The sequence below is a fragment of the Cyprinodon tularosa genome, unplaced genomic scaffold (genome assembly GCF_016077235.1).
Source record: "Cyprinodon tularosa strain WSP-4 unplaced genomic scaffold, ASM1607723v1 ctg152, whole genome shotgun sequence".
In the NCBI taxonomy this organism is placed as follows: Eukaryota; Metazoa; Chordata; class Actinopteri; order Cyprinodontiformes; family Cyprinodontidae; genus Cyprinodon; species Cyprinodon tularosa.
Window position 1 is genome coordinate 902210 of NW_024038354.1, and position 13186 is coordinate 915395.

The following is a 13186-nucleotide window of genomic DNA, read 5'->3' on the forward strand; positions in this document are numbered from 1 at the left end:
TCAACTACCAACCAACCCATGTGGTTCTGAGGCGAAGCAGAGCTGAAGGGGCGGTTGCTGTGGTGCATCGCATGGTAGCAAGACCAAGCAAAGCTTCATGAGGGAAATATGGAGACAGAACTGGTAAAAATATCATAAGACAAACATTTACAGAAAGGGTTTGCAGAGTGACGAAGGTCAGCAGAAGTTGATTTATCCTCCTAAACATCAGGAGAAAAAACTAAACCTGTCTCATAATGAGCCAACAGACACAGAGCTGCAGCTGATTTAGTTTATGCATGAAGGGGGGAACCTGCAGGAAAATTAATAAAACTAGAACCCAAAACAAATAGTGAAGTTTGCGTCTGTCAGCAAAACAACGTGGAGTAAGAATAGGTTCTGAAAAGGTACGCAGGAATAATGCAAGAAATTAACTTTTCTTTTTAAATGTCTAAATTCAAAAAGTAAAGGGCGAAAATCTCTCTATTAGCTGTGAAATATTGCAAAGTAAATGCAATTCTATCAAACTCACCCTAAGTTCATCATTTGAGCTTTTATTTCTTCTTGCTTGAAGAAGTAAAACTTTTTTTTTTTTACTTGTTTCAACCAACCTTATTTTTTTTTATCTCTACCTTTTATAAAGCTTCCAGTTTTCTTAATTTAGACTCAGACAACTTTTATTGTCATTTTGTTTACACTATAACAGAGTATTAGGGCCAGGCTAGAGATTTTTTTTCTATTTCGAGAATAAAGTCATAAAATTACAAGAATGAAGTCTTGAAAAATTAGGAGAATAAAGTCCCAAAGCAAATAGTCATGAAAATACAAAAATAAAGTCGTAATATTACAATTATAATAATAAAAAAATCTCTAGCCTGGCCCTAATACTCCGTCATAATACACAGAATGTATGCAAGACCAAATTTAGTTTAGTTCAGCTTTCAGACAGAAAATGAACATTTCCATTCCATGATGTGCAGCAGTGATCAAATGCCAAAAAAAAAAATGGTGCAAAAAAAGAAAAAGTGTCGATACGGAGGTAATTAGGAACTCTGTGATTTTACATTTTACTAAAATTAGTAGTTTATTCCAGATATGTCGAGTAACAAAGTACAAATACTTCTGTCAGGTTTCTGTTTCTTTTATGTTTTTCTTTTGAGTATTCAGTCTTACTTTACTCCTTGTTTTCTAGTGTTTAGTTTTCTGTTCTCCATGTTTTATAGTCCTAGTTATTTGATTATCATTTTGTTGTTATTTCCAGTCTTCCAGGTTTCTATTTGTTGCTCTCTGCTGCCCTCTTGTGTTCTCCTTCTTCCCTAGCTCTTTCCCTCTCTTGTTCTGTGCACACCTGCTCCCAGTTTCCTCATTAGCCCCCTCTTTGTCTCAGTCTCCTTTAAAAGCCCTCTCTCTTTAGTTCCCCTTTGTTGGGTCCTCGTCGAACACCGTCTAACTTGCGACAACTCCGTCTCTCTGTGCCTTCCTCCTTTTGATTGTGACTCCCCAGATGTCTCCATGGTTTCTGGTACGTTTAGACTAGTTTTCATGTTTTGGATTTTTGTATTTTTGGACTCCTGGTTTCATGTTTGTTTGGACTTTGTTTTCTTTTTGGATTTTTGGATAACCTGCCTCTGTTTTCTGTTAAGTCATTATTAAATCCACAACAGATTCACCTCTGCCTCCCTGCCTCTGCTTGTGGGTCAACTAACCATAGCCAAATCGTGACAACTTCATTAACTTACTTCAGGTGAAATTCTAAACTTTTTACTTTCTTACTAAAAATAGACTCGTTAGTTTTTTGTTTAATTTCAGCTCATTTTCATTATGGCCTGTTGGTGTTTAAGAAAAAAAAAATGAAATCCATCAAAATAATTTATTTCATCCAGACAATTAATTTCTTTGCGGCTGGACCAACTTGTTGTTTACCACAAACCAAAATAAATGGTTTTTCAAGACGATGCAAAGTTAAATTTGACACCATTAGTTATAAAACTAAGAAAATACAGTGTATGGAAGTTATCATCTAGACAGTTAGCTGTTACATCAAGTTATTCTATGAGTTCAGACATTTTACTGACAGACAAAAGAAGGTGAACTTAGACATTCTAGAGGTGATGAAGAAGAGGAGCTACAGCAGTGCAGCTGCCTAAATGCCTGGGGGTGGGGGTGGTGGGGAGAGGTTTTTGAGTCCTGGAAAAATGAGCTCTGACCTGTTGATTTACAGGGTCCCATGTGGTGAGGAGGTCAAAGGTCAGGGCTTTGAGCCTTTGCCAACATCTTGCTCCATGTGTCTACAGACAAACAGATTCATGTCCATGTGTGGCTGCCAGCGTGTGATCTATGCATCCCCTGGGGGGGGGGAAACACACAGCATTCAGTGTTTTTCCCTCTGTTAAGTTTTTACGTTTGTCTGCAGGCAGTGAGGTCGTTTTTAGCGGCTTATTAGCATCACTTTCATTATTATTAATTATTAATTCATTATTAATTTTGCTAAAACTAGTTAAGATCGCCGTCATGGTTGCCTCGTCTCCTTCAGTTTGATTTTATAAATCCAGACGCTGGTGAAGATTCTCGTTCATCCAGGTCAGAGTTGTTTCAAAAAAGTTTAAATCAATCCATTGGGGTTAGTTTCCAGGATTGAAGACGTTTCTCTTCCATCCAGGAAGCTTTTTCAATTCAAAATGTCAGAAATAGCGTTGAGTTCCAGGTTTTATCCAGCAGCCCAACAAAGCCTGGTTTATGTTTAGAAAACATGCAAATAGAAACGGATGAACGGGTCCCCCCCTTTGGAATGGGGGTCGTTTGGCTTCTTTGTTAGCCTGCAAAGCCCCATACCTGTCTATGTCTCTGAAAGGGGAGTCGTTAAAGGGAATAGTTGGCCTGGCTGAATAGGTGAGGTCTTCTGTTCTTCTGTAAAGGAGTTGGAGCTGCGATGATAGCGGGAAGGAATCAACTCTATCCCGCTTCTTGAACGCTGTAACCCGTTTAAGGTTGATTTCTCTTTCCTAACTTAGATGCATGTTTTCTAAAGGCTTTGTTGGGCTACTGTATAAAGCCTGGTACTCAACGCTATTTCTGACATTTTGGATTTAAAAAGCTTCCAGAAACGTCTTTAAACTTGGAATTGTTTTCCTCAGGAGCAGCAAAGCACCTGAGGGGTGCAGCGTTTACTGATGCTTCATAGAAATTACGCTGCCGTGCGTTATGCTATAAGTTAAGCTGTCGTTTGACAAAAGTTCTGGACTCGTTAAGAATACTCTATGAATACGCCCACAATAGAAATAATACATAGAAAGTTCAGTGTATGCTAAATCGGCAAGTTGTGACAGCGCCCTTAGAATGAATAACCCTCATATTCATGCAAAGTGCTAAAAGCAGAATTTCCCACCACTGAAGCTCAGAATAAAACAGATCTTAACAGATCTTTGATGTTCAGATCTAGATCTAACATTTAAATCAGTATAGAACAATCGTCTCAGTAAATGTCAGACAAAATACCACTAAGCCAACAAAATAACCAGACATCTCTAATTAGCGTTAGACTCTGTGGACATAATGTCTCCCATGCTGACCCGTGTTCATGTCATACATCGTGTGTTTGCATGTAATGACCAGAGATCCTGTGTTTCCAGACCAAGTCAGTCTAGAGATAAACGACTTGGACAACTTTATCTCCATAATCTATATAAACCTTTCATCACGCAGAATCCATCTCATCTTCCTGAGAAGATCCAAACAGAACAAATCTAGATTCCTTTGTCCTTTTTTCCCCAGTTTCTAACACAAACAAACATCCATCTTCATCCTCCAAAGACGAACATCCCAACACGCTGCAGTGATCGTTCACATCTGCTTTCAAGTTGGAGATAATCTGATTGTTTATCAATAAGAGAAGAAAAATGCAAAAAATGCGGAAACCTTTGACGTCCAGCTTTGGATTAAAACCAGACCTTTGGTGTTTATCAATCGTTCAGAGCTGCAGGGTCAGTGGAGGACAGTAAGTTAGAACAAGCTGCTGGTATCCAGGGGGGGATTTACCATTAGGCAATACTGGGCAGTTGCCTAGGGCCCCAAGTTCCTGGGGGCCCCTTAAACTCTGTTCCCATGTATTGTTAACGCAACTATTCCTTAATTATGTTTTTGATAAAAATCCTTTTGCTAAAATGCCATCAGAACACTGATAATATTAAATGTGTCTCAGCCCCAAATCGCCCCCCCCACCCCCCCACCCCTTCAGTGTCCACCATATTGGATCAGTCCATTTGCTGCACATGTTCAGAAAGGTCCAAACAGACAGCAGCAAACCATTTGAAAACAAACTATGCAAAGAGCAGTGTTGCTAACTTAGCGCTTTAGTCGCTATATTTAGACACTTTTCAGACCCCTCTAGCACTTTGATTTCTAAAAAGCTCCTAGCGCCAAATCTAGAGACTTTTTTCTGCTACTGGAGACTTTGGAGACAACATCTAAAAGCAGAGAACTCTGCTCTCCAGAGCAAGTAGATTGGTTACCCCGCCTCCTGCTCTCCTCTATCTTGTCTGCTGTCATGATTCATGCAGCTATTATTTCATCCAAATGAAAAATGGAGAACAGAGAAGCAGATCATGGCTTGTCTACAGTGAAAAGAAGGACTGGGTTATTTACTTTGGCCTTTTTGGAAACACAGGAAGGAGCAATCAGCTAAGTGAGCTTAGTGCTTGGAAGAAATCTTTCATTCCTTTAGAGACAGCATGAAAAGTCAACTGAGTACAAAACATAGAGAAGAAAACAAGAAGAAAAGGGACAAGAAGAGAGGGACACAACCTAGAACAGATAATGGATGTCTATTCTATTAACATTTCTCTATCTGTAAAATGGGTCTGTTCTGTGTGTTGTCTTCTCCATTCAGAGGGACCCCTGCCTGTCTTTGCCTAGGGCCCCATATTTCCTAAATCGGTTTTTATTAGGTTGTTCTTACCTCCTTTTTTCTGATCCGTCTGTAATGATATCAGGTCTCAAATCATCTCTTTGGTGTTATTGCATCTTCTAATTCTGTTATAATGAGAAAAGAAAGTCACATGAACAAATTATAAAAAAATATATATATTTGTGTTCATTGACTTATTAACATTGTTTTTCCTTTAATAGTTCTAATGCAAAAGTCCAAACACTCATCACTTTGTCTAAAGCTTTCAGTCCCATTTTCTGCTCATGTATTCATCACCCTGGATGTCTGGATCCTTCAATTCTCTAGAATGTGTGCAGATTTCTAAATTTCCCCCCTTTTTTTAAACATTTAAATAAAGTGTTTGTTTTCACAAAGCTCCAAGAGCACCTTCAGCTTTATGACATTCACAGGAAGTTAGCATCCATCTTTATAGGATCCCTTAATAGGGCAAGTTGGCGTTTTTGATCACTTGCATACTCCTTAAAAATGTTATTACATTGACATTAATATGTAATAACATTTAATATTTACCACCAAAATATCCAGATTGTTTGAATGAAGGTAATAAGGTCTAATGCAGGATTCCAACGACACTATTGGCTGGAAATTTAGATTTTCAAAGTATTTCACTGAGTGCCCTATAAAGGGTTAAAGTCTAGTTAGGGTCCTGAATCAGCTCAGTTTAAAATTATCTCATTTTAAACTGATTCTGGTTATTGGACAGTTTTAATAATTCTTTGTCCTGCTGCTGCTTTTGATAAGATGGAGTATGAGAGCCAGGCTAGAGAATTTTTTTTCTTCTATTAAGAGAAAGGAGTCTTAAAATTAAGAGAATAAAGTCGTAAGATTAAGAGGATAAAGTCGTAAAATTTCAATAATAAAGTCATAAAATTACAAGAATAAAGTCGTAAAATTACGAGAATAAAGTCGTAAAATTTTGACAATAAAGTTGTAATATTAAGAGAAACAAGTTCTATTTTAAGAAAACTCTTCCAAGAAGTCCTGTCTTCCCTAAAATGAGGAATGTGGAGCATCGTGTGAAGTAAAAGCCTGGTGAGACCATCCTGATCTCGCGAGCTTTCAAGGTTTCACTCGCAGATCAGTCTGGAGACTCTCCGTTGAAGAAAATTTGGAGCCGTTCACCAAACGAACGTCCAATCAGCGTTGGCTTTGAGGCGGGTTGAGGTGTGACGCAACGAGAAGCGCGACAGTTCAGTCTAAAGAACATGGCGGCTTCAGCCGATGAAACTAGCATTAGCGTGGCTATCGAGCAAGTTTTATCGGAATTACAGAGTATTTCTTCACTGAAAGAAGAGCAAAACACTGCTCTGGAGGCTTTTCTCAGAGGAAAAGATGTTTTTGCTGTTCTCCAGACTGGTTTCAGCAGGAGTTTGATCTATCAATTGGCTCCTCTCGTCGTCGCTCTGTTAGTACGTCATATGCTTCGTTGTTCTAATTGGTTTATTTGGCCCGTCTATCACCAACATAGGCCAATCAGCTAACCAGTATTTTCGTATTACTTTAGTATTACTTAAACGGAAGGTTTCCAGATGGATATGCGGAGCAAATCCATCTGGCGGAGTCAGGTTAGTGTAGTTCTACTTTAGCATCGGTTTGATAAATCAGGAAATCTTTTAGCAGCAGCATCGAACTGGGCAGAGTGGACTCTGGCTGCTGATTAGTGGAGCTGGAAGGCCGTCATCTGCTGGGCGGAGCTCCAAGCTTTCTTTCTGAAACGGGTTTTTGTTTGATGACTTTATTCTTGTGATGTTAATACTTTATTCTCAAAATAGGTAAAAAAAAAATCTAGCCCGGCCCTAATACTGCTTCGTATTTTGAAACAATAGATCATGTGGTTTTATTAAGGAGGTGGAAGTCTATGTTGTATAAATCCATTGGCTTTAGCCTGACCTGTCCACTGTCTCTGTCCAGTTTGGACATATTTCATCCTTTTCAATAAACTTTAAGATTAATATCTTAATCATAGAAATATTTTGGGTGTAACTGTGCTGTTTTTATAGATTTCAAATTAACATTTTATAATAAAAAAAAAATGTTTTCAACAAAATTGTTTCTTTTTTTCAGAGTTGGTTTATCAAGTCTTCCATATTCATATTGAGTTTTATGAAATGTGTCCTCTGTATTCCAGCTTTCCTCTGGTGTGAGGAGCTCAGAAACATTTCTACATGAAAAAGAGAACTTTGAAAATATGAAATCCACAAACAAGTACACAACAAAGTAAAAAAGGAAAAGTGAAGCATCTGGTCGCACTCAGATTATTGTTGTTCAGGAACATCTGAAGTGGATTAAGATTTATTTGGCTTGTGGAGGTGAGGAGCAGGAAGAGAAGGAAGGTTCTGGGTTTGTAATCACACCAATCTCTGCAGTATACCCCCCCCCCCCCCATCATTAACCTGTCTGTCTGCACCAGTCAAACCATGTCCAAAACTTACTCAACACACAAAAATACAATCAAGATTAAAACAAATCATTGAAGGCACACATGTTTACTCTTTCAGCTTTATTTCTCCTGTTTTTGGAGCTGAAATGGCGCCACAGAGCCAAATGTTGGTATGTGGACACATTTTTATCTAAACTTCATTTGGATAAATTTGCGATTAAAAACATTCTGAAAGGGATTAACTGTAAGTCATCAGGGAAGATTATTGTGGTTAGCATTTAGAGCAATTTAGCGTACTAGCCCCAATTATCAGTTAAAGATGCTGAAGATGGCTCAGAGGTTAAATAGGAAAATGTTAAAGCTTCTGTAAACAAATCAGACGCTTCCAAAATGGTTTACTGCTGTATAAGAGGACCCTTTGTAAAGCAAGAGCAGCATACTTCTCCTCATTAATAGAGGAGAATAAGAATAATCCTAGATTTCTTTTTAATACAGTTGCCAAACTCACCCAGAGCCATAGCTCTGTTGAACCGTCCATTCCACCTGCTCTTAGCAGCAATGATTTTATGGGATTCTTTATAAATAAGATTGATCTTATTAAAAATAAGATCATAAGCACTCCTCTATCCGCGATTGTACCTGAGGTAGTCATGGAATCTGAACCGGGTTTAGACTGCTTTGATCCAGTTGAACTCTCTGAATTAGCAAAATCATTGTCTTCATCTAAGCCTTCAACTTGTATGTTAGATCCAGTTCCAACCAGGTTATTTAAGGAGGTATTCCCTTTGATCTCCTCCTCCATTTTAGATGTGATTAATCTATCTCTGTTACAGGGATATGTACCTAAAGCTTTTAAGATTGCTGTAATTAAACCTCTGCTTAAGAAACCGTCTCTTGACCCAGATGACTTGGTCAATTATAGACCTATATCCAATCTTCCTTTCTTATCCAAAATTCTTGAGAAAGTAGTTGCCAAACAAGTTTGCGATCACTTCCACCATAATGAACTTTTTGAAGAGTTTCAGTCTGGCTTTAGAGCTCATCATAGCACTGAAACAGCTCTGGTGAAAGTCACTAATGATATTCTCATGGCCTCAGATAATGGACTTGTATCTGTGCTCGTCCTGTTGGATCTTAGTGCTGCATTTGATACAGTTGACCATAATATTCTTTTAGAAAGACTTGAATATTTTGTTGGAATTAAAGGAACAGCACTAGACTGGTTTAAATCTTATCTATCTGATCGAATTCAGTTTGTTCATGTTAATGATAGATCTTCAACACGCTCAAAGGTTACCTGTGGAGTACCACAGGGATCAGTGCTAGGACCAATTCTCTTTACTTTATACATGCTCCCAATTGGTAGAATTATTAGACAGCATGGGATTAATTTCCACTGTTATGCTGATGATACCCAGCTATATCTGTCTATAAATCCAGATGAAGCTAACCCATTACATAGATTACAGGCATGTCTTGAAGACATAAAAACCTGGATGACTCTCAACTTTCTGCTTCTGAATGCAGACAAAACAGAAGTTATAGTCTTTGGACCAGAGTCTCTGAAAAAGAAACTGATTAGCCAGTCACTTCATTTGGATGGGATTAAACTGATTTCAGATAATAAAGTAAAAAATCTTGGTGTTATTTTTGATCAGGACCTGTCATTTAAATCCCATATCAAAGAGGTTTCTAGAATTTCCTTCTTTCATCTGAGGAACATTGCAAAAATTAGAAATATCCTGTCCAGGGGTGATGCTGAGAAACTAGTCCATGCATTTGTTACTTCAAGGCTGGACTATTGTAATTCTTTACTATCAGGAAGTCCACAAACTGTAGTTAAAAGCCTTCAGCTGATCCAAAATGCTGCAGCCAGAGTTCTAATGAAAATGAAAAAGAGAGATCATATCTCGCCTATCCTGGCTTCTCTTCATTGGCTTCCTGTTAAATCAAGAATAGAATTTAAAATCTTCCTTCTCACATATAAAGCCTTAAATGGCCAAGCTCCATCTTATATCAGAGATCTGATTGTTCCTTATGTTCCTAACAGAGCACTTCGCTCTCAATCTGCAGGTTTACTAGTGGTTCCTAGAATTTCTAAAAGTAGAATGGGAGGCAGATCTTTTAGTTATCAGGCTCCTCTCCTGTGGAACCAACTACCAGTTTTAGTCCGTGAGGCAGACACCCTGTCTACTTTTAAGGCTAGGCTTAAAACTTTCATTTTTGATAAAGCTTATAGTTAGGGTGGCTCAGGTTATCCTGAGCTATCTCTATAGTTATGCTGCTATAGGCTTAGACTTTTGGAGGACATAGGGACCCCCATTTCATCATTCTGCTTCATTCTCTCTCTGTTCTCCTATTCTGCAGAATCTGTTAGTTCAATCTCTAACCTTCTGCTCTCTCTGCTTTTCCTCAGAGTAGCTTTGCCTCGTCTGTTCCTGTTTGGCTGTGACGTCATCCTGGAAAAAAAACATCAGCTGTGCTGCTTCTATCAACACCCTTGTTAATAGATATTGGAGATCGGCCTGTTTTCCAGTGTGGTCCTGTTTCTCTGACCGTGACTGAGTGGATGTGCTCTCTTCGTCCTCTGGCATGGGAGCTGCCTTGGAGCTCGTCTGCCTGGCTGTGTGTTTCCTGGACGGGGCCGCCTTTTACAGCTGCTTTTTGTATCTCTGCTTCTGTCTCCTTGAACCCCAGTCGGCCTCGGCAGATGGCCGCTCACACTGAGCCTGGTTCTGCTGGAGGTTTCTTCCTGTTAAAAGGGAGTTTTTCCTCTCCACTGTCGCTACAAGCATGCTTAGTGTGAGGGATTGTATTTGAGTCAATGAGTCAATGCAATCAACTGGTTTTCCTTAGATAGAAAACTTTGTATCAATTTGACTGTATGATCTGGTTGAACTGTAAAGTGCCTTGAGATGACATGTGTTGTGAATTTGGCGCTATATAAATAAACTGAATTGAATTGAATTCCAGCAGAGCGATCATCTCAGTTAAAAAGCTTAGCATAAAAAATTAGGCTTGCATCAGGTGCTAATTAGAATTTTAGAAGATAGAAGCTGCAAACTTTATGGAAGTTTACTTTGCAAAAGTTAGAGATTGAACTATTAATATCTAGACTTGTTGTCTAGATATTAATAGTTCAATCTCTAACGTTCTGCTCTCTCTGCTTCTCTGTTCCTGTTTGGCTGTGACTCCATCCTGGAGAGAAATATCAGCTGTGCTGCTGCCATCAACACCTTTGTTTCTAGATGTTGGAGCTTGGCCTGTTTTCCAGTGTAGTCCTGTTTCTCTGACTGTGACTAACTGGATGTGCTCTCTTCATCCTCTGACATGGGAGCTGGCTCGGAGCTCGTCTGCCTGGTTGTGTGTTTCCTGGACGGGGCCGCCTGTGGAGCTGGTTGACAGCTGCCTTTTCTATCTATGCTTCTTTTTCTGAGTGGGCCTCAGCAGATGGCCGCTCACACTGAGCCTGGTTCTGCTGGACGTTTCATCCTGTTCAAAGGGAGTTTTTCCTCTCCACTGTCGCTACAAGCATGCTTAGTGTGAGGGGTTGCTGAAGAGTCAATGAGGCAAGAGAGAGAGTTTGTAAACCACTTTTATTGTTCAAGTTTAAAATGTTATCTAAGTTCAGCTTCTGAGCAGTGGTGCCTCCAGAGGGTGGCCCCTCCACCCCACTGGCCGCCCCACTGGCCACGCCACTAGTCAGGGTAAATTATAGTAGCATCAGTTTAACATTTCCTCCCATTCTGCACAGCCAGCGATGTAACATTAAAAATCACACAATAAACCAGGATCTGAGGAGGTTTTTACTGAAGTCTTTCTGATTTCTACAGGCAGGTTTACCACAGTAGTAGATTCAAACCCTGAAATGATGGCTTTTAGTGTCAGTGGCCACCCCAAGATTTTTAGTGGCCCCATCTGGCCCCCCTATAAAACATTTCTAGAGATGCCACTGCTTCAGAGCCTTTTTCTCTTATATTATACAATCTTGTTTGTAGCTATTTATTTTTAGTTGAGTTTTTAAACATTTGAAAGTTAAAAGATTTTTGTTAATAAATTCTTATATTTCGATTGGAACCTGTTGTGAATTTATTCCAAGTGTGTTAGATTAACTGTTTCACCCTGATTTGAACTTGAATCAAACTTTAAATCTGAGGGCATCTCAGTGTTGCAGTGAGTAGCACTACTGCCTACCAGCAACAAGGTTCTGGGTTCGACTCCTGGCCCAGGGTCTTTCTGCATGGAGTCTGCTTGTTCTCCCTGAGCATGCGTGGGTTCTCTCTGGGGACCCTGCCTTCCTCCCACAGTCCAAAAACATCAGTGTTAAGTTAATTGACTTCTCTAAATCCTCCTTAGGTGTGAATGGTTGTTTGTGTCGGGATGAAGAGTGATGGATGGATCAAACTTTAGTTCATCGTCCTAATACAGCAGTTTACTGATTGAATGTTAACCATCATTAAATGCATAGTGACATCGCTCGGTGAGGTACAGAGGAGAAGGTCCAACCTGTCAGTAAACCTGACTGAGATCAACAATAGACGTCTATATGAAGACCTCCTGAGTCCATTAATAGTCACAGTGATGCAGGAGTCTGTGGTCCTTACTGAGGTGTTCATTCTGGAAACTTTTACGACATTCCTGTTTTATTATTCGCCGCGGTCGAGAGCTGACGGGACCCCCCAGGAGGACACCAGCAGGAAAAACCCCACAGAGCTCCTCCACGCAGCATCTGGTCATGTTTCACTGACTGCTATACTGAAACGTAAACCATCATCGAGGGAAAACAGACTTTCATTCAACAGATGGATTTATGATTGGCACGCCTGACCAGAACCAGTTTACAGACCAGTTAGCTGATCTGGAAGGGAGTGGAGAGGCGTTACGTAATACATGCCTTTATGCAGGAACATAAAAATACTCTCACTCCCTCCTGAATGAATAGAAATACTTATACCACAGCTAAACTGGATATCTGGTAGCAGAGCTGGACACGTTGATGCTTTTGTTGTTCAGAGGAAGCCTGATTGATTGATTATCAAAAGAAGAACAGAGAACAAAGAAACACCAACAAAACAAAACCATCAACTGAAAGTTACAGAGTCAGGATGAGGCATTAGAGGTTGGAAAGTAGAAAAGTGTCCTAAATGTCTCTGGAGCATTGCAGGCTAACAACGAAGCCAAACCACCCCCATTCCAAAGGGGGGGGGGGGACCCGTTCATCCGTTTCTATTTGCATGTTTTCTAAACATAAACCAGGCTTTGTTGGGCTGCTGGATAAAACCTGGAATTCAACACTATTTCTGACATTTGGAATTGAAAAAGCTTCCTGGATGGAAGAGACACTTTGTTTCCAAGTCTGAATTGTTTTTAATTTTCTTTTTTGGAAGATGAATCAGATGCTGTTAGCAGCTGGTTAAGCCGGCCTTACACTGTGCGATTATTTTCAATTGTTGCTCTCAGCTACAGCTCAAACAGTACGATGAAACCTCAGGGTTTAAAAGTTCCCAGTTCACCATGTTTGTTATCACACTGCCCGACCCGACGCTCTGATGCCATCTACCTGCTCACACTTTACATCTACAAACCAGGTGGGACTCAGCTCCGCAGTGAGATGGCGCTACTCGGACTTGTCTATCTGGAAGCCAAACTAGTAGAAGAGGAATACAGACATCCTAAGTTCCAAAAACTCATTTCTGGGAGATGCTTATTGAACGAGTCCTGAAAAGAAAAGGCGATGATGCATTTAGACAAAGACATGGCTGAGCAAACGTGTCTACTACGGTCTGACAGTTTGAAAGAAAGAACTCCATTTCACTCATTGCACTCCCGCCATGCTGCTGGGTTTTCCTCTGAGAGGAAAAAGAAGAAGAAGAATCCTTGTT

The 13186-nt window shown here is 39.8% G+C and overlaps 1 protein-coding gene across 2 annotated transcripts in view; it reads right to left on the reverse strand.

The window, feature by feature from the left end:
* The window catches only part of ripor3 (RIPOR family member 3), a 57361-nt gene that overhangs the window by 36366 nt on the left and 7809 nt on the right, over positions 1 to 13186 (reverse strand). For both annotated transcript variants that reach the window (XM_038279709.1, XM_038279710.1), the window contains exon 2: positions 4934 to 5007. The gene's annotated coding sequence lies outside the window, so the exon portion shown is untranslated. The remainder of the gene's footprint in view (positions 1 to 4933; positions 5008 to 13186) is intronic.